This window comes from Astatotilapia calliptera, chromosome 23 (genome assembly GCF_964374335.1).
Source record: "Astatotilapia calliptera chromosome 23, fAstCal68.1, whole genome shotgun sequence".
NCBI lineage: Eukaryota > Metazoa > Chordata > Actinopteri > Cichliformes > Cichlidae > Astatotilapia > Astatotilapia calliptera.
The window spans coordinates 42,492,251-42,513,088 of NC_137443.1; the positions used below are offsets into that span (position 1 = coordinate 42,492,251).

The window sequence follows — 20,838 nt, forward strand, 5'->3', positions numbered from 1 at the left end:
AGTGCCCATAATTATGTGTCTGAATGGGAATTCTGCAGTATAGGTACGTCACGGGGAACTATCACAATATAAACAATAGACTTCTCCTAAACTTTTGATAAATGATTCCTGCAAAAGTTATTTGATCAGTCAGTAATTACTGGTAAATGGGGACCACGGGACGTACAGAAGACTGACTGAAGACTTTGATGACTGGTGCCAGCAGCTCCGCCTCCAGATTAGCACTGGGAAAACCAAGAAGCTGGTAGGACAAACATTCTCCACCTAAGAAAAGTGAACAGGGAATAAACATTAAGATAGATGTAACCCAGTTCCTAAAATCATCTCAAACAGAAAGAGAAGAAAAATTAAAACATTTAATGTTCATTGTTCTGTTCTTACTGTCCCGGTTAATGAAAGTGAAATGAGATCAAAATAATTATTTAAACATAGAAGGGATGCAGATTATATATGATATGCTCTGGTCAAACAAGGGTTAAGTTTCTCAGAGGGTTGATGAGCTCTGATGAGAGCCTATTGTTTTACTCCACTCCTCACATGTCAGCCAATCGGTGAAGCTCTAGGCAGCTCTTGTCCCTCCTTAGTACCAGCTCCCAAGTTTTCAGTCTCTTGCTTCTACAGCCGAACAGAGCAGACGGACTAAAACTTTTGTTATCGGTAAGCTGGAGAAATTAACCTCTAACGAGTTAAAAGAAATACCATCTAAACTGATATTTTTCACAAATTATGTATTTGCACTTGTTGTTGTCAAGGGCAGAGCGAAACCGGAGGGTTTACTGAGCTGTGGCTCCATGTAAATGCTGAGCATCCACTCGACGGCGGTAAGCTAAATGTGGCTAATCAGACACGTGATGTGCGGAGTGTGGGTACAGTTGTTCGATGTCTCTGAAACGCACTGTTGTTATGCTAGTTAGAGCATTAACTAAGTCATTAACATGTGAAAAGTTGTAAATGGTTAAAGCAGCTAAAAATAACTTTATGAGAGATAATTGTAAGCAGACTTTATCCTGCTTCCTGTTTAAATTTTGATGTCAATCGGTTGTTTTACAATACTCAGTATTGAACACTTGGAGGTAATTTTTAGTGTATTTCCACTTGTACTAGTAGGCCTATGGTACAAGCGGGATTAAGCACGTCTATTTTAATACTCCTATTTGTGGACTGAGTCCTTGTGTTTACGTGTTATTGAAATTGATTATTTGCACTTTGTTCAATTTCTGATAAGCATTTGCATATTATTCCATTTCTTAAAAGGGGTAATATACTTATTTATTTGTGATTAGATATATATGTACAGTGAGTTTATTTTGATCGATGTAATTAATGTTTACAATGAAAGTGAATTATATGGTGACTATAATTCCTGAATGTTTAAAACCTTGTAGATAATCTTTAATGTTACTGCAGGTTACAAATAATTGAACCTTGATACTGTGAAATTTTGGATATTGCTACTTTGACCTTTGAAACTTGATATTTTAATGTTGTACAACATGACTGAACTGATGATGATTGAATTGATGATAGCTGATCTGAATAGTAGTTACTGCACTGTGACACTACTTTAGTTTAATTTGTGAGAGTTATCCTTAAAGGGCATGTGACATATATTTGGCCATTGTTTATAGGTCAGGTTTTTATATGGGACGAATCCAAAGACCAGGTCAGCGATTCCAGAACCCAGAGTGTTCCAGTGTTCACTGGATGGCGAGCCAACCCAAGATCCTAGGAGACGATATACATGTACACGCACACTCATTTGCACATTGATGGACTACAATCCTCTACTGTACAAGTAGTACGGTAGGACAGACAATCACACACACACTCCTTGTCAGACGAATTCTATGGGCCCCACCGGTACCATTTGGACTTAAAAAAGACTAATTCTTTTACTTGTGCACAATTTTATTTAATTCTATTTTTTTTTGCTACTTTGGGGGAAATTTTTATACTTGACATTCTGTTAAAACCTGTTGTAATACTGTGTTGTTTACAAATTTCTTTTACAAGGCTTAACATCACTAAAGTACTTTTAAAGCCACATAACTGTGTTTGTCTGGTTTCTCTGCCATTCGTGTACCAGAGCTCTAAGAGTCGTTCTCAGTCTTCTGACACTAGCCCAAATTGCTTATTACTTTAGTAATTATCCATTGGTACTTTATGTAACTCCACATAAGTGCTACAAAAGTGGCGAGCCAGCCAGGAGCTCTTTGGTGCATGAATATCAGCAGTGAAACCTCCTTAAAGTGTGTATTGTCATTGAAACATCTTTTGCTATTGCCACAAGATGGATTTTGTATTGAGCTCAGGTATCAAAGTCCCCAATGCAGTAATTGTTAGTGGTACACTCAATTCATCGGATGATGAAGGGGTTCTTGACTTTTTGAAGCAGTATGGTACCTTTAGAGCCGTCCCAGTTGTAGATCCAAACTCAGAATTTTTCAAAAACCTGATCGTCGAGTACCGAAGTGGTAACGCCATTGATGCCTTAACTGATCTTTTGCCATACACATATGAAGTTGAAGGGAAGCCCGGTGTAAAATACCATGTAAGAGCTCTCTCCAGCGTTTACACTGCCAAGGTGGGTGGCAGTGCTACTAAGTCCTACTTAGATGAAATAAAGCAGGTGGCAAAACTGAGTGGCAAAAGTTTTGAAGAGGTACTGAAGTCGATGATGACAGAGATCAGTGAAATCATTGGGAGTTCAGAGACCGATGATGAATGTATGCTCTCCTCCATGCAAGTTGATGATCCAGACAGGGAGAACCAGCTTCACCCCTCTCTTGAAACTTCTGAGATTGCACGCCAGCAGTTTTCTGAAGATCCACCCCAGGTAGGATTGATTCAAGGTGGTGCGGAGCCACACCTACCTGTTGATTTCAAAAAGAGCCCATTTAGTGCGGCAAACAGTTTCAACCCACCTGAAATTCAGAAAGTCATTGTGGAACACATCGTGAAGAAAGATGACTTGATTGCACATTCATATTCTCCAATGAGACTCCGGTCATTCTCTGGCAGGATCCCCAGACCCAGCGGTGAGACAGATTATGACACATGGCGTTCACATGTCGAACTTCTCAGGAAAGACCCTGCCATGTCTGAACTTCAAAAATCTAGAAAGATCTTTGAGAGCTTGTTGTCCCCTGCAGCTGACATTGTCAACAGACTGAGCCCAGAAGCTACACCTGAGACTTACCTTCAGTTGTTGGATGCAGCTTTTGGAACAGTGGAAGATGGAGAGGAGCTTTTCGCCCAATTCATGAACACTCTTCAGGATCCTGGTGAAAAGGCCTCTGCGTACCTCTGCCGTCTTCAGGGCGCATTGAACCTTACTCTGAAGAGGGGAGGAGTCTCTGCTGGGGATGCCGATAAACACATTCTCAAGCAGTTTTGTCGTGGATGTTGGGACCACACCTTGCTCTCAGATCTTAATCTTGAAAACAAGAAAAGCCAACCCCCAACATTCTCAGAACTTCTATTAATGCTCCGGACAGAAGAAGATAGACTGGCAGCTAAAGCTACACGGATGAAGAAACACCTTGGCTCAACCCGGCAGCGGGTTGTGGCGCACTGTCAAAAGACTTGCACCTGTAGTGAGCTACAGGCAGTGACTCAATCTGATTCTGACCCGTTGACAGATCTGAGGAAGCAAGTTGCATCCCTACAGAGTCAGCTTACTAATTTGATGGCAAAGAAACAGAAGAAAAGCTCGAAGCCTAAGGACAAGGCCGAGTGTGATTTACGTGAGATGGCTATGGCAACACCTAGCATCAAGGTCACAAGTGCGAAGCCTGACAACTTGCGGCAGAGCACCCAGCCAAAACCATGGTACTGCTTCAAGTGTGGTCAGGATGGCCACATCTCAGCAAGTTGCAGTAATGACCCAGACCCCACTCTTGTCGCTGATAAGAGGAAGCAATTGAGAGAGAAGCGTCGCATTTGGGAGATGCAAAACACTCCATCTGCTGACCAGGATTTTTAGACGCAGTCTCAGTTGTGGGGCAAACTGGGACTGAAGCAGGTCAACATCGTCCCGCTAAATCTGGAAGTCAAGCTAAACCAAGAGCACAGGCCACTTTGAGGCAATCCCATGTTGGAGAACAACCTTTCAGACTACCTAAGAGGCTCATAGGCACAAAGAGTACAGGTCAAGTCACGATCAAAGGTAAGGTGTGCAGTTGTCTCCTTGACACAGGTTCTCAAGTGACCACTGTCACCAAGTCCTACTATGACCAGTATTTGTCTGAGCAACAGATAGAGCCACTACATGACCTTCTGGAGGTTGAAGGGGCCAATGGGCAGCTTGTACCTTACCTGGGTTATGTTGAGATTGGAATCACCTTTCCTAAAGACTTTCTTGGTGCTGAACTAGAAGTCAAAACGCTAGCTCTAGTAGTCCCAGACACCGGGACATTAACGAAGTCTTGTGTATTGATAGGAACAAACACTCTTGATGTAGTGTATGAAATGTACAGAGAGGCAAACCCAGAGGGCTACCATCCCATTCCTCATGGGTACAGAACCGTACTCAAAGTACTGGAGTTGCGGCAAAAGCAAGGTTCAGATGAAAACGTTGGATTAGTGAGGATGCGTGGCAAGGATGAAGTGAACGTCCCAGCTGGGAAAACAGTCGTTCTGGAGGGGACAGTATCAATCAAGGAATTTTACACTGAGAGATCTGCCCTGTTGGAATATCCTTCAGTATCTTCCCTGCCTGGGGGGCTTTTGGTGCAAACCTGTCTCCTTGACTTGCCAAATAACCAGTTGTGCAAGCTACCTGTAGTAGTTTCCAATGAGTCAGAGCATGACATTACCATCCCAGCAAAGAGTGTGATTGCAGAACTCAGTGCAATACAGACTGTCCTATCTCACAAACAAATTGTGAGTGAGCCATCAGAGTGTGAACCATCCAGGACCTCTAGTGTGACATTTGACTTTGCCGACTCTCCCATCCCTTCTGACTGGAAAGACCGCATTACTCAAAAGCTGAGCAGTATGCCAGAGGTCTTCGCCCAGACTGATCTGGATTTTGGAAGGACGGACAAGGTCAAACACCACATTAAGCTATCAGATGAGACACCATTCAAACACAGAGCCCGACCGATTCACCCGCACGACATAGAGGCTGTTCGAAAGCATTTGCAAGAGCTTCTCGCAACTGGAGTAATCCGCGAGAGCGAGTCCCCATTCTCTTCGCCAATTGTTGTGGTCAGGAAGAAGAACGGTCAGGTACGTCTGTGTGTTGACTACCGTAAGTTAAACTTACAAACAGTGAAAGATGCATACGCCCTCCCAAGACTGGATGACACCTTCACCGCACTCTCAGGTTCCAAGTGGTTCAGTACACTCGATCTTAAATCCGGCTATTATCAGATCGAAGTTGCAGAGAGTGACAAGCCCAAGACTGCCTTTGTCTGTCCACTAGGTTTCTGGGAGTTCAACCGTATGCCACAGGGAGTGACAAACGCGCCAAGTACTTTTCAGAGGCTTATGGAGAGATGCATGGGAGACATAAATCTGAAGGAAGTTGTTGTTTTCCTGGATGATCTCATAGTTTTCTCGAAAACCCTTGAGGAGCATGAAGCCAGACTCATGAAAGTCCTGGAACGCTTAAAGGAGTATGGCTTAAAGCTGTCCCCCGAGAAGTGCAAGTTCTTCCAGTCCTCAGTTCGGTACTTGGGGCATGTTGTTTCTCAACACGGAGTAGAAACTGACCCAGAAAAGACAGCCACACTTAAAACTTGGCCAGTCCCTCAGAACCTTAAGGAGCTGAGATCCTTCCTTGGGTTCTGTGGATATTACAGACGGTTTGTTAAAGGCTACTCAAGTATTGTGAAACCGCTGAACGATCTAACGTCCGGTTATCCACCACTGAGGAAGCATTGCAAATCAAAAGGGAGGAGTAATCAGTATCATGATCCAAAGGAGCCGTTTTATGGACGGTGGACCCCTGCATGCCAGAAAGCATTTGAGACTATCATTGACAAGCTAACGTCGCCTCCAGTCCTGGCCTTTGCTGACCCAAAGCTGCCTTACATCCTTCATACGGATGCGAGCACTACGGGCCTTGGAGCAGCCTTATACCAGGAGCAGGAGGGACAGCTGCGGGTTATCGCCTATGCGAGTAGAGGTTTGTCAAGTAGTGAGTCCCGCTATCCAGCACATAAGCTCGAGTTTTTGGCTTTAAAGTGGGCTGTAACAGAGAAGCTGAGTGACTACCTCTATGGCAATCAGTTCACCGTTGTCACAGACTCAAACCCTCTGACCTACATCCTCACCTCAGCAAAACTCGATGCAACCAGTTACAGGTGGTTGGCGTCCCTCTCTACCTTCAATTTCAGACTCCAGTATCGTTCTGGAAAACAAAATGGAGATGCCGATGGACTCTCGCGTCGTCCTCATGGCAGGCTACCTGATGACCTTACATCTCAAAAAGAGAGAGACCGGATATGCCAGTTCGCAAAACAACATCTGTCAGATCCAGACAATATTGACTCAGTCGATCAGGACGTTGTTCATGCTATCTGTGAGAGACAGTTTGTTTATCATTCAACCACCTCTGAAGCTTTGGGTGATGATGCAGGTATAACCCTTGTCGAAAGTCTTGCCATTTCTGGAGATGCTATACCTGACAGCTTTGAGCAGGAAGAAACATTGGGAGGCTTACACATCATTCCCCACCTGTCACCGGCAGATCTCAGAGACAGCCAGAGATCTGATCGGTGCATCAGACATGTTATTACCCAGATGGAGAGTGGGGAGAAACCCCCTCCCACATTGAGGAAAGAACTTCCAGACGTAGTCCTGTTGCTGAGAGAGTTGAACAGGTTCGAGCTGTGCAATGACATTCTCTACAGAACACGAAGAGAAGGCGGTAATAAACATTACCAGTTGGTCTTACCTGAAGACCTGCGAGAGTCTGTGTTGACAAGCCTACATGACAATATGGGTCATATGGGAATAGAGCGCACACTCGATCTGGTCAGAGCCAGGTTCTATTGGCCAAGAATGTCCTCAGATGTGGAGAAAAAGATAAAGACCTGCCACAGGTGTGTGCGCAGGAAAACGTTACCTGAGAAGGCTGCACCTTTGGTGAATATCATGACGACAAGACCCCTCGAGCTAGTCTGCATGGATTTCCTATCCATTGAACCAGACAGCAGTAATGTGAAAGATGTTCTTGTCATCACAGATCATTTTACTAAATATGCAGTCGCTATCCCAACATCGAACCAAAAAGCTTGGACTGTCGCAAAGTGTCTGTGGGACACTGTGGATTTCATAGTACACTATGGCATTCCTGAAAAATTACACAGCGATCAAGGGCCTGATTTTGAGTCTCAGTTGATCAAGGGGCTGTGTGAAGTAGCAGGCATACAGAAAATTCGGACTACGCCGTACCACCCCAGGGGCAACCCGGTGGAGCGTTTTAACCGAACACTCTTAAGTATGCTTGGAACTCTGGAGAACAAAGACAAGTCACATTGGAAGGATTTTGTAAAGCCTTTAGTTCATGCGTACAACTGTACCAAGAACGAGGTAACTGGATTCACACCGTATGAGCTGATGTTTGGGCGTCAGCCACGGTTGCCTGTCGATTTGGCTTTCGGGTTACCTGTGAGAGAACAACAAAACAAGTCACACTCCCAATATGTTAAGGACCTCAAATCCCATCTTGAGGAGAGCTATAGAATAGCTACACGGAGTGCTGCAAAGGTAGCCGAAAGGAACAAAACCAGATTTGACAAACATGTGACCACATCTACCTTGGAAATCGGGGACCGAGTGCTGGTCAGGAACATACGCATTCGAGGAAAACACAAACTCGCCGATAAATGGGAGCAGACCGTCCATGTGGTGGTGAAACGAGCTGGAGACCTCCCTGTCTACACCGTTAAACCAGAGGGCGGGGATGGCCCCATACGCACCCTACACAGAGACCTCTTACTCCCTTGTGGGTTCCTCTCTGCAGCCAAGGAAGTGAAACCTGAACAACCAGAACCCAAGAAAAGGCCCAGAACGCGACGGACCACTCAGAAAGACAATGAAAGAGCAGATCACCCCTCGGACGAGGATGATATTGTTTCAGTCCACTGGTTTGCAGATAGATCAGTGCCAAATGACTCGGCGTACATTGTCAAGCGAGATCTTCTGCTGACCCATAAATCAAGTCTTGGTCAAGATGATGTGACTGCAGATCAAGACAAGTTGGCTGGTAATGCTCCAGCTTGTGCAGACACCATCTCCGATGTTGTTCCAGCCAGTCATGCTGACCATAACCAACCTTATGACAATCAGATTGCGAGTTATGGAGAAGCCTTGTATGGGGAAGACTTAGCCGGAAATGACGAACCTGAAAAGGAAAGAGACTTACCCGGAAATGACGAACCTGAAAAGGAAAGAGACTTACCCGGAAATGACGAACCTGAAAAGGAAAGAGACTTACCCGGAAATGACGAACCTGAAAAGGAAAGAGACTTACCTTCTACGGATCGCCCTGACATGAGGGATGAACAAATCCTACTTCTTTCGGACATGTTAGGGAGTGATGAGGAAGGAGAGGACTTGATATTTGACAGGGAAACAGTAAACAAAGAGAGAGATGAACAAACAAGCAAAGAAATTCCTGTTCGAAGATCAGAAAGAAGTCGCCAGCCACCAAAAAGGCTAGACTATGCTGAATTGGGAAATCCCCTTGTCACTGTGGTCAAATCATTATTTCAGGGTTTAACCACAGCTTTCATTGACTCTTTAAATTCTAAAGCTGAATTATTGTTCTTAGATGATGCAGTTCACAGTAGACATGCAAAGGGACTTGCATGAATTCAAGAGGGGAGGGTGTAACCCAGTTCCTAAAATCATCTCAAACAGAAAGAGAAGAAAAATTAAAACATTTAATGTTCATTGTTCTGTTCTTACTGTCCCGGTTAATGAAAGTGAAATGAGATCAAAATAATTATTTAAACATAGAAGGGATGCAGATTATATATGATATGCTCTGGTCAAACAAGGGTTAAGTTTCTCAGAGGGTTGATGAGCTCTGATGAGAGCCTATTGTTTTACTCCACTCCTCACATGTCAGCCAATCGGTGAAGCTCTAGGCAGCTCTTGTCCCTCCTTAGTACCAGCTCCCAAGTTTTCAGTCTCTTGCTTCTACAGCCGAACAGAGCAGACGGACTAAAACTTTTGTTATCGGTAAGCTGGAGAAATTAACCTCTAACGAGTTAAAAGAAATACCATCTAAACTGATATTTTTCACAAATTATGTATTTGCACTTGTTGTTGTCAAGGGCAGAGCGAAACCGGAGGGTTTACTGAGCTGTGGCTCCATGTAAATGCTGAGCATCCACTCGACGGCGGTAAGCTAAATGTGGCTAATCAGACACGTGATGTGCGGAGTGTGGGTACAGTTGTTCGATGTCTCTGAAACGCACTGTTGTTATGCTAGTTAGAGCATTAACTAAGTCATTAACATGTGAAAAGTTGTAAATGGTTAAAGCAGCTAAAAATAACTTTATGAGAGATAATTGTAAGCAGACTTTATCCTGCTTCCTGTTTAAATTTTGATGTCAATCGGTTGTTTTACAATACTCAGTATTGAACACTTGGAGGTAATTTTTAGTGTATTTCCACTTGTACTAGTAGGCCTATGGTACAAGCGGGATTAAGCACGTCTATTTTAATACTCCTATTTGTGGACTGAGTCCTTGTGTTTACGTGTTATTGAAATTGATTATTTGCACTTTGTTCAATTTCTGATAAGCATTTGCATATTATTCCATTTCTTAAAAGGGGTAATATACTTATTTATTTGTGATTAGATATATATGTACAGTGAGTTTATTTTGATCGATGTAATTAATGTTTACAATGAAAGTGAATTATATGGTGACTATAATTCCTGAATGTTTAAAACCTTGTAGATAATCTTTAATGTTACTGCAGGTTACAAATAATTGAACCTTGATACTGTGAAATTTTGGATATTGCTACTTTGACCTTTGAAACTTGATATTTTAATGTTGTACAACATGACTGAACTGATGATGATTGAATTGATGATAGCTGATCTGAATAGTAGTTACTGCACTGTGACACTACTTTAGTTTAATTTGTGAGAGTTATCCTTAAAGGGCATGTGACATATATTTGGCCATTGTTTATAGGTCAGGTTTTTATATGGGACGAATCCAAAGACCAGGTCAGCGATTCCAGAACCCAGAGTGTTCCAGTGTTCACTGGATGGCGAGCCAACCCAAGATCCTAGGAGACGATATACATGTACACGCACACTCATTTGCACATTGATGGACTACAATCCTCTACTGTACAAGTAGTACGGTAGGACAGACAATCACACACACACTCCTTGTCAGACGAATTCTATGGGCCCCACCGGTACCATTTGGACTTAAAAAAGACTAATTCTTTTACTTGTGCACAATTTTATTTAATTCTATTTTTTTTTTGCTACTTTGGGGGAAATTTTTATACTTGACATTCTGTTAAAACCTGTTGTAATACTGTGTTGTTTACAAATTTCTTTTACAAGGCTTAACATCACTAAAGTACTTTTAAAGCCACATAACTGTGTTTGTCTGGTTTCTCTGCCATTCGTGTACCAGAGCTCTAAGAGTCGTTCTCAGTCTTCTGACACTAGCCCAAATTGCTTATTACTTTAGTAATTATCCATTGGTACTTTATGTAACTCCACATAAGTGCTACATAGAGGACTCAGAAGCAGTGTGTTCATCTGACCAATAAACAGTAGCAGACACATCTCTACATCAACTGTTCAGAGGAGACTGTGTGAATCAGGCCTTTATGGCCAAATAGCTAAGAAAACACTACTAAGGAAGATCAACAAGCAGAAGAGATTTGTTTGGGCCAAGAAACACAAGGAATGCACATTAGACCGGTAGACATCCATGCTTTAGTCTGATGGGTCCAAATTTGAGATCTTTGATTCCACCTGCCATGTCTTTGACTGATACAGAGAAGGTGAACTGATGGTCTCTACATGCATGGGTCCCACCATGAAGCATGGAGGGGGAGGTGTGATGGCGTGGGGGTGCTTTGCTGGTGACACTGTTGTGGATTTATTCAAAACTGAAGGCACACCGAACCAGCATGGCTACCACAGCATCCTGCAGCAACATGTCATCCTAACAAGTTTGCATTTAGTTGGACCACCGTCTTTTTTTTTTCAACAGGACAATGACCCCAAAGACACCGCCAGGCGGTGTAGGAGCTATCTGACCAAGAAGGATAGTGATGGAGTGCTGTGGCAGATGGCCCGGCCTCCACAGTCACCTGACCTAAACCATATTGAGATGGTTTGGGATGAGATGGACCGCAGAGTGAAAGCAATAGAGTCAACAAGTGCTCAGCACCTCTGGAAACTCCATCAAGACTCTTGGAAAACCATTTCAGGTGGTGTGCAAAGCAATAATCACAACAAACGGTGGCTGTTTTGAAGAATCTAACATATAACATGTTTTGAGTTATTTTTAACATTTTGGTTTGCTACATCATTCCATATATGTGTCATTCATAGTTCTGATACCTTCAGTGAGAATCTACAATGTAAATAGTCACGAAAATGAAGCACAATTTTGTCTTAACCAGGTAACTTTAGGGTTAGCTCTGGGTTTTATGTCCTACAAAGGTGATTTGCTTTTTACTGGGGTATATTGCCATGGTAACTTGTGCTTTAGACCCAATCTGTCCCAGACTGGAGCCATATCTGAATTCTCTTTTTATATTCTGTCTTTACTCTTAAACCTTGCAGCTGACAGAAAAAAAACTAAATCATCAAGCCAGGTTAAGGTTCAAAGTTGTGGTTTAAAATCAACTAATTTTCACTGATTATTTTATTCACAGCATGTTTTAAGTGTAAAGTAGAGTCTTGCTGGGAAAATACATTTTTTCTTGCTATCAAATTAAAACTACTCAATGAAGCACAGGCTGCATCTGGAGACAAACTAAAGTGATTCCACGTCTCTTCTGTTAGTCTGTGAGAGAGTAAGCTTTAACATTTGAATGTGTCCAATCTGACGTTTCAGAGCTCTAATGTGTAGCAACTGCTTTACAAATAATAAATTCAAATTAATCTGTTTAATCCTCTCTATGTGCTAAATGCTCATTTTAATGCAGCGTTAATCTCATTGTTTTAACAGTGCTGCATTTTACATTGTCTCTGATTGCAGCAGGCGGCACTCATCATGTTGTGTGGAAGAAGACTTCAGCTGAACAACAACACATGACATATTACACCAAAGTTAACAAAAACTAAGCCAAATGCGTTTTCGGCATTTAAAAAAAAATGTAATTATTCTGATTGTTTACCTATTTTTTAGACACCTTTGTTTTATTTATATAAAAATAATTTCAAACAGCTGCCTGCAAATATGCCTCTTTACCATTAAGCCAGGTGTGAATGACAACCTGCAGCTGCATGCTGTTGTGGTCATTGGTGTCACATTAGGTTCTGAACCACAAACAGAGACGTTTCTTAGAACTGGTGGGCTAGTGATGTAGGTGTTGATGTAAATGGCTGCTTAAGGCGGTGCTACAGCAATGTATAAAAACTGAAGTTCCCAGAGCCAAATGTTATTTGTTCTTCCATAACTGAGGTGAACTATAACCTGCTCAGGTAGAATTTAATAACAGCGTGTCTGAACTGCACTTGACTTGATCTCTGCTCATCTCCAGGCTTCACTTCTCGTTCGGTAAGAATTTGTTGGCTTTTGCATACTTCCAAGAAAGAAACTTACTCTCCTGCCACACTTATACTCACATTCAGACATGGGCTTCAAAACATGCTGGCATCATCTGGGTTCTGTGAGCATGCAAATCATGCATAAGTAATGTAATTACTGCATGTCGAGACAGATGCCTGTCTTCATTGATTCATGTACAAATCAAGTTGAACTTTAATTCCACTTTCAGGGCATTTCAGTCGCTGAAGTCATCTTCACCACCTGCTCTTCCAGATGACGGACTTGTGCCCGAACACCTGCAGTTAACCAACCAAACACTGATCAGTAAGGTAAAAAATAAGGCATATATCCTCATTTGGAAAATTGTGAATTCAATCTTGATAAATTTCTAATATAGTAATTACATTTAGCAAAAGTGTTGTCTATTTATGATCACATCTATTATAAATATCAGTGCTAACACAGCTGTGACATGTATGAAGATAATATTTTGTTGTGATAGCTAAGATACAGGTACTATTATTAACTGCAGTCAGCCATTTACCTATGTACGGTTCAATGTGTGGATGTAAGTAGAGAACTCTAAATGCCTTTAGGTCCACTTCATAAATTCATGCAGAAGCATGCTTCCGCTTTTCGGGGTGTTTCAGTTTCAAAATAGAAGTTTCGAGAGCTGCGAAAAATTACGTGATGGTCGTAAATCAGTGAAAAGTGGCTCTTAAAATGTAGGAAGCAAGAGAGAAGAGAAAAACGGAGTCGTGCTTTTGGTCTCAGTATGTAACTTTAAAGGGTCACCGAATATGTTTACATATTTTGTCTGGCCAAGAGATGGTCATAAAAAAAAAGTACTCACGTCTCTTGGTTTACAGATCTTAGGCCACTCCTCTTTACAGAAACTCTCTACATCCTTTAAGTTTCTTGACTGTGTGACTGTGAGGCCTGTCGACTGACTAAACCACTCTGTGACCTTATAGTCCTCCATTAGTACATACTCAGATCAGCTTGATCTGACTCACCTTGTTTTCCATTGCAATCAAGTACCACCTAATGTGCGTGGGGTCATTACAGCAAAGTGGCCAAATGTCTGTGATGTCGTTCCTATGCGACACGAACACCACAACAAAGGAAGATGTTGCAGGGAACTGTAGACCTGAAGAAGGTCGATGATCTTGTATTGTCCCTGTAGACCTCAGTAAAAAGTCCTTTGAGTGCTCTTTGGTCTCGCCATGATGGTGCAGAAGTTGGAATGGAAGAAACTGATACTGTGGACAGGTGTTCACACAAAATAAACTGAGATCAGGAGAATCTGTAACTGATTAATTGTAATCCAATCTGTGTGCAAGAATTCTGGTTTGGTTATAGGGGATCAAATACTTAGTTCAATCAATAACATGCAAATCAATTAAAAACCTTCATGTAATGTTTTTTTCTCCTGGATTTTGGTTGTTCTGTCTTTCTCCATTAAAATCAAACTACCATAAATTTTAGAGACTGTTCATTTCTTTTTAAGGGAGCAAAATTACAAATTAAGCAGGAGATCAAATGATTATTTTGACCAGTGACAATATTTTTGCTGCTTTAAATTCTTATTCTGGAAAATGTTCCTGTATTTCTTTCTCCAGGAAACAATGAGGATCCTGTCTGCCTGTTTGCTGCTTGTGCTGCTCTTTGACACTGGATGCTCAAAACGAGCTAATCGCCTACTCAAATGGCCGCAGCAAGAAACCCGTTATGAAGAGTTTATACGAAAACATGTAGATGCTAATATGAGTGTGGAAAAATGTGATACAGAAATAAAAAAAAAAGTGGATCTACGATGTTAACCACGGTTGTAAGTACACAAACACGTTCATCCTTAGTAATGACAAACAGGTCAAATCCATTTGTAATGGTAAAGGATCACCTTATAAGAATACTATCTTTACAAAGAGTAGAGCAAAGTTTAGTATTGTTATATGTAAACTAAATAATGGAGCCAAGAAAAGAAACTGTCAGTATAATGGGAGAGTTCTCAGTAACGTGAGTGTTGTAGTCCGATGTGAAGGAAGGTTACCTGTGCACTATGTAAAGAACATACAGACTTTTGAATCCAATAACGCAACTACAGGAAAAATTTCCATGGACTCTAATTCTGTACCCACAAATATAAATTTCTGAGATAACAAAAGAGGAACATTTAGCATCAGCTCTAACTAGAAGTGACTGGAAACATCTTCCATGTCATAAGTTTTTACTTGAGCCTGTCTTTTAAGTGCATACGTGTTTTGCAAGTGTTCAACTTGCATTTCCACTCATATTGTATGAAAAACAGTTAAACGATTTTTACTACAAATGCAGGTAGAAAAAAAACTATTAAATGTTACTGATAAGAAAAAAAACAAAGAAGTAAAATTTTGTTATTTGGTTCTTTTATCATCGATACTGATATATTAATAGCAATGACTTCAGAATACAGATGTACAGTTACGTATTAAAATGATGTGAAAGGTGATTTTGGTAACTCTGGGATCCTGCTTGCTTCTAATAAATGATTTATTGTCTGATCACAGAGTAAATGTGTAAAAAAAATGTTCTTTGAACACTTCAAACATCAAGACTCACAAGTTGACATGTCTTTGCTCAGTGCCCTGTGTGTTTTTATATTTTATAGGATTTTTTGTTGTATTGACAAATTGCAGTTTCAATGGTTCTTGTATAATTAGAATCCACTATGTACTTATTTTGTCCTCAATTACAATAAACAAACACAGCACAAAAAAGCAAACACAATAAAAACTATTTGCTGCTTCTGAACCATTTGTTCTAGTATTTTGTTGCTGACGAATAAAACTCAGGCTCAGGAGGTAGAGCGGGTCGTTTACAAATCAGGTTTTTTACAAAGGTTGCTGCTTCACTTCCTGGCTCCTCCACTCTGTATGTCAGAGTACTGTATGTTCTGCATTAGAAGGCGCTCTAAAAATCCTTTAATTTTCTAAAAAATCAATAGTGCGCCTTATGTATGAATTCTGATTGTGGTTACTGACCTCAAACTGATTTTATGTGGTACACAGTGCTCAAAAATCTGTCAAAAAATGTTGCACTACAACTTTGGTAAGCTACGACGTCGCACTGCTTGATGGATTTTCGGAGCATTAGGTTATCGTAGTCATGAGCCTCACAGAGTAATCTGGGTCCAAAACTCCGCTGCAGGTCCCAAAGTCAAACGAACACTGCAGCATCACTGAGAGTTAAAAACTGTCTAAATTCTTTCATCTTTAATAAAATCATCAGCGTTGCTGCTTTACCAGGTGTAACAATTAAGTTTAACATCCAGACATCCATGAAAACATAATTTATTAAATTTAATGGAGTTAGAAGTTAGCAGGAAGTTAGCTCGCTAGTTTCCATCTAAACATAAGCCTGTTCTGACTGAGAGATTTCTGAAAAAATTCTAACGTACAGCTCTGCTATCACTTCCAACATAAACGAAGACAGAAAAAAAACAACAACAGTGACTCTTGGTACTGAAGTTGGGCTAGCTGGTATATAATGATGTGCTACCTGATCGCTAGTGACACAACTATGTTAGCATAACATGAACACAGTGAAGCTGAAGGATAAATGCTAACTTTTTTCCACTCCATAAAAAATAACGTGAGGGTTCCTGATGGTTAGGGACAAATGCAATCGCATTTGTCTAGATGCCAACCCGAGGCCTGGAGTTGCCTACCTCTGGACTAAAGTCAACTCACTTTGGTAATGTAAATATAATATGGCCAATATTATAGTTATTATATTAATCATTATTAGTTATTACAGCATTAAACTTGAACTCGGGGTCAAAGATTCAAGTTGCAGTTATTTATATTTCCTATCACCTTAAATCTTCACTCAAAGACAAGTATCTTTAACAGTGTATATATATAGATGTATTATATATATAAGAGACAAATATTGTTCTTTTAATATGTTGGCATTACTAAATTTGACTCAGTGCTTACATATATGTAAAAACAAAATGTACGAGCTGTGATAACTGTGTCTGATAGAATGAAGAGTAGACTCATATATAAAATATTCCTTTATTGGGTGAGAAAATCAGACCATGTCATAACTGCTTTAAGTCATACAGAATAGATATCAGAGCCTTAAACAGGCAGACTTCTGCTAAATGGGTCAAACTGGGCAGAAAGTATACAAACTAGAGATGGCACGATACTACTTTTTTATGTCTGATACCGATATCATAAATTTGGATATCTGCAGATACCGATATGAATCCGATATAGTGTGTTTTTAATCAATAAAACTGTTTTTTTAATATCTTGCTGCTTTTGTATAAGTTAATACTCAAGTTAAAAAAAAACAAAGAAACACTAAAGTTATTCTGTTATACCTGTATGCAAAAAATACACTGCACCCAAAATATTTCATAGTTCAACAATACTGATCAATCTAATAAACTTAAAACTACTCCATCCTCCCTATTCTGGTATTTTAAAGAGTAAGCAACTAATAGGGTTCTAAAACTCCCAGCAAACCCCGCCCCCCCTCCCCCCCCCCCCCCCCAAAAAAAAAAAACCAGGGAATCACCCTCCACTTCATGATGCTTAATCGACGTAATCAACTTTGATTTGATGCAGTGTGAAATACAATGCACAGAAATCAATTATTTTTCCACAATAATTAAATAGATTCAACATCTTTCTTCAACAGAACTGCAGACTGCACAGATGGTTCCAAAAGGAAAAAGTACTACAGCTTACTAGGGTATATTAGACTTAATAGTTACTATATACAGTAATGGACTTCTATACATTTTACATCAGATTATTTATTAAAAGCGAGACATTTTAAATAAAAGAAAAGTATGTCTCTGTGCCCCCCCCCCTTTTTTCCCTGTTAATGTCCTATCGGCCCCCCTGGCTAAACTTTGCTAGATCTGCCCCTGCACAGTTACCAGCTGTCAGCTCCTGGTGTAGAAAGTAATATTAAATAAATTCTAACAACAGCTTATCAAGCTTAAACGTGCTGCTGTTGTTCAGCTGCTGGTTTCCTCTTTCTGGTGGAAAGTGGGCCAAAAACAAACAAGAGAGACGGACTGGCGACAGAAAAGCCGATCAGCTGATCATTGATCAGTTTCATGAGTGAAGTAGCAGCAGGAGAGGGAGGGAGAGAGAAGAGGCAGTCGCTCCATATATCGGTTGTTAAGCTTAACGTGGGAATGCTTTACAAACATTCAGAGATGAACTTACACATTTGCTTTACTTCTCTCTGGGATCACTTCCACGGAGATGAAATGCTGGTTTGGTAGCGAGGCTACAAATACACACAGCTGCTCTATCACATGAGCACACTGCTCGGACGTGCTACGGTTATGAGCCGAGTTATGCCATGTTGCAAGTTTTGTCAGGTGCTTTTTTGATATTTAATGGATCGGATTACATTTTTTAAAAATTTCTTTCTGATATCCGATCCAGTAATTTACGTCAGTATCAGACCGATACGTAATATCAGATCGGTTCATCTCTAATTAATAAACTAATACAAGTAGCCACTGGTTGCACTGATGTGATTAGACTCTTGTGAGTCATCAATCTCTCAAATGTCCTTCTCTCTCCTCCAGGGAAACATCTTACCGACCAGAGCTGCAAGCCGCTTCCTCCAAATATGATGAAGATGTGTGATTTTCAGCCACAGGGACACTTTCCCGAGTTTCAGGAAATGATTTGTGGTTAAAGTAGCAGGACTGTCGAGCACATTTTTATATTTCAAGATGCCGTTTTTAAAAAAAGGAAAATATGACAGCCAAAAGCTTTGTACCTGTGCAAGTCTGTCAGATCGGTGCATTTATATGAATATGACGCAGTGTTGTTTTTTCCTGTAAAATTCTGTAAACTATAAACCAAAACTGTTTCTGCTTTTTATAAATATATTAAATTCAACATGTCACATCTTGTTGTTGTTTTTTCTCTCTTACTTGTCTCCATGTTATACTCTGCAGTAGTACTGTGATTTGTGCGTTTAATCTGTTATTGACAGTGAGGTGCTGCTCTGGGTTTTATAGTAGTTACTGTGAAAAGGAAATATTCCTTAAATATTCCTTGATTAGCATGTAGGAAATGATCATTGAGGCGCTTTTGTGCTTCAAGGAAAGCAGGAGGAAGCTAGAGACTACAGGAAGGAGTAGTGACAGTTTTAGCGCCCTCTGCAGTTTGTGTGTAGGAGTGCAAAAGCTTACAGCACCTGGTATTCCCAGGCGGTCTCCCATCCAAGTACTGACCAGGCCCGACCCTGCTTAGCTTCCGAGATCAGACGAGATCGGGCGTGTTCAGGGTGGTATGGCCGTAAGCGAGAGAAGAGCACAGAAACAGCCTTTTTAAACAGCTGTGATGACACATGCACACGTTTTCTCTTCTATATAGAAGTTAAAGTCTCCAAACGACAAAAATGTTAGAATTACAAAACACACGGTTCTATAATAATCTAACATATGTTATTATGGAGATGTTACTGTGGGAAAAGTATTTCTGCAGCTCAGTGTTGAAGCTGCAGTTAACAACAAATAGCTGCATGCTTTCGCTGTAACATATAAAGCTTGGCACAATAATATATATCAAACTGTGAGACACTTGCCACTTATAAAATGCCCTTTATATAGCAAAGCTTTCGCTTACGGCCATACCACCCTGAACACGCCCGATCTCGTCTGATCTCGGAAGCTAAGCAGGGTCGGGCCTGGTCAGTACTTGGATGGGAGACCGCCTGGGAATACCAGGTGCTGTAAGCTTTTGCACTTACACACACAAACTGCAGAGGGCGCTGCTGGTCACTCACAGAAAACAGAACCAGAAAAAAAAACTTCATTAAAATGCTTATAAAAATAAGGCATTTCGCTTTTGTGCAAAAGTTGATAATCATCTCACTCTATCTACTTTTCTGGTGTGTATTTTCCAGCAGAGGTTTAGCTCTGTGTCAAGTGTCTGACATTTTGTGGATGTCAGAGAGCATCATTATTATTTCCTAACTTTAGGTTTCAAAACAGGAGGGAGACTGATATTTACTCACAGTAAATATCAGTCTCCCTCCTGTTTTCTATTTTGCAGAGCCTTATTGATGAGCCACAGCTGTTGTTTTATTTTCTCCCCCTGATATCTGTAACTTTATCATTTAAACTGTTGATATGGCTCCAAGCAGCCCTATTAACTTTATAATTGGCTTTTGTTTCCTCCTTTCTCCTCTCTATTATTTACTGCCGATATATTGTGAGTTTATATCAGTAGCATTTGAGCAAAACCTGGTGAGGATTTAGAAGAGCTTCAACATCCCATTAAATTCAAATTCAAATTTTATATGTCGCATACACAGTCATACACAGTACGATATGCAGTGAAATGCTTACACAACTGCTCGTGACCTAAAGAAAAAAGAAAAGGCTATGAATAAGATAGGAAATAAATATGAAAATGTATGGAAATGAAGAAATATAATGTCCAGTGTTGTGCAATCCACATTATGTCTTGTGCAGAGCAAATATGCTTAAAGTGATTTAAGTGATGAAGTGAAAACAATGTCCAGAATGTCCAGTGTGTGTGTAAGAACCATATGTGTGGGTCAGTACTGTGTGGTGGTGTGATTGAGAGACCGTATCGCCTGCGGGAAGAAGCTCCTCCTCAGTCTCTCTGTGTTGGTCTTCAGGGAGCGGAATCGCTTTCCTGACCTCAACAGAGAGAACAGTCTGTTGTTGGCCTTGGTCCAGCACCGCCTGCTGTAGATTGAGTGCAGGTCAGGGAGCTCGGAGCGGATGGTGCGCTCAGCTGACCGCACAACCCTCTGTAGAGCTCGTCTGTCCTGCATGGTGCTGTTCCCGAACCAGGTTAAGATGTTTCCCGCCAGGATGCTCTCTATGGTGCACGAGTAAAAGTTCCTGAGCACCTTGGAGGGCAGTTGGAAGTCTCTCAAGCGTCTGAGGTGGTAGAGACGCTGACGGGCCTTTTTCACCACGGTGTTGATGTGACAGGACCATGACAGGTCCCGCGTGATGTGAACTCTGAGGTATTTGAAGCTGTCCACTCTCTCCACTGGGCAGTCGTTGATGACGGGGGTCTGGTAGTTCCTCTCCTGCTTAGTGCTG

At 41.1% G+C, this 20,838-nt stretch overlaps 2 long non-coding RNA genes and 2 other non-coding genes across 4 annotated transcripts; 3 read left to right on the forward strand and 1 right to left on the reverse strand.

Annotated features, from left to right (window-relative positions):
- The first annotated feature begins 568 nt into the window (after positions 1-568).
- LOC145424498 (uncharacterized) lies at positions 569-2,044 on the forward strand. Its single transcript, XR_013905586.1, has 3 exons — positions 569-657; positions 753-821; positions 1,629-2,044. It is a non-coding gene; the product is annotated as an uncharacterized LOC145424498 (long non-coding RNA).
- A 10,588-nt stretch (positions 2,045-12,632) lies between these two features.
- On the forward strand, positions 12,633-15,518 carry LOC145424307 (uncharacterized). Its single transcript, XR_013905337.1, has 2 exons — positions 12,633-12,734; positions 12,955-15,518. It is a non-coding gene; the product is annotated as an uncharacterized LOC145424307 (long non-coding RNA).
- A 3,420-nt stretch (positions 15,519-18,938) lies between these two features.
- On the reverse strand, positions 18,939-19,057 carry LOC113017058 (5S ribosomal RNA). The gene has a single exon (XR_003271387.1). It is a non-coding gene; the product is annotated as a 5S ribosomal RNA (ribosomal RNA).
- A 318-nt stretch (positions 19,058-19,375) lies between these two features.
- On the forward strand, positions 19,376-19,494 carry LOC145424604 (5S ribosomal RNA). Its single transcript, XR_013905686.1, has one exon. It is a non-coding gene; the product is annotated as a 5S ribosomal RNA (ribosomal RNA).
- The last annotated feature ends 1,344 nt before the right edge of the window (positions 19,495-20,838 follow it).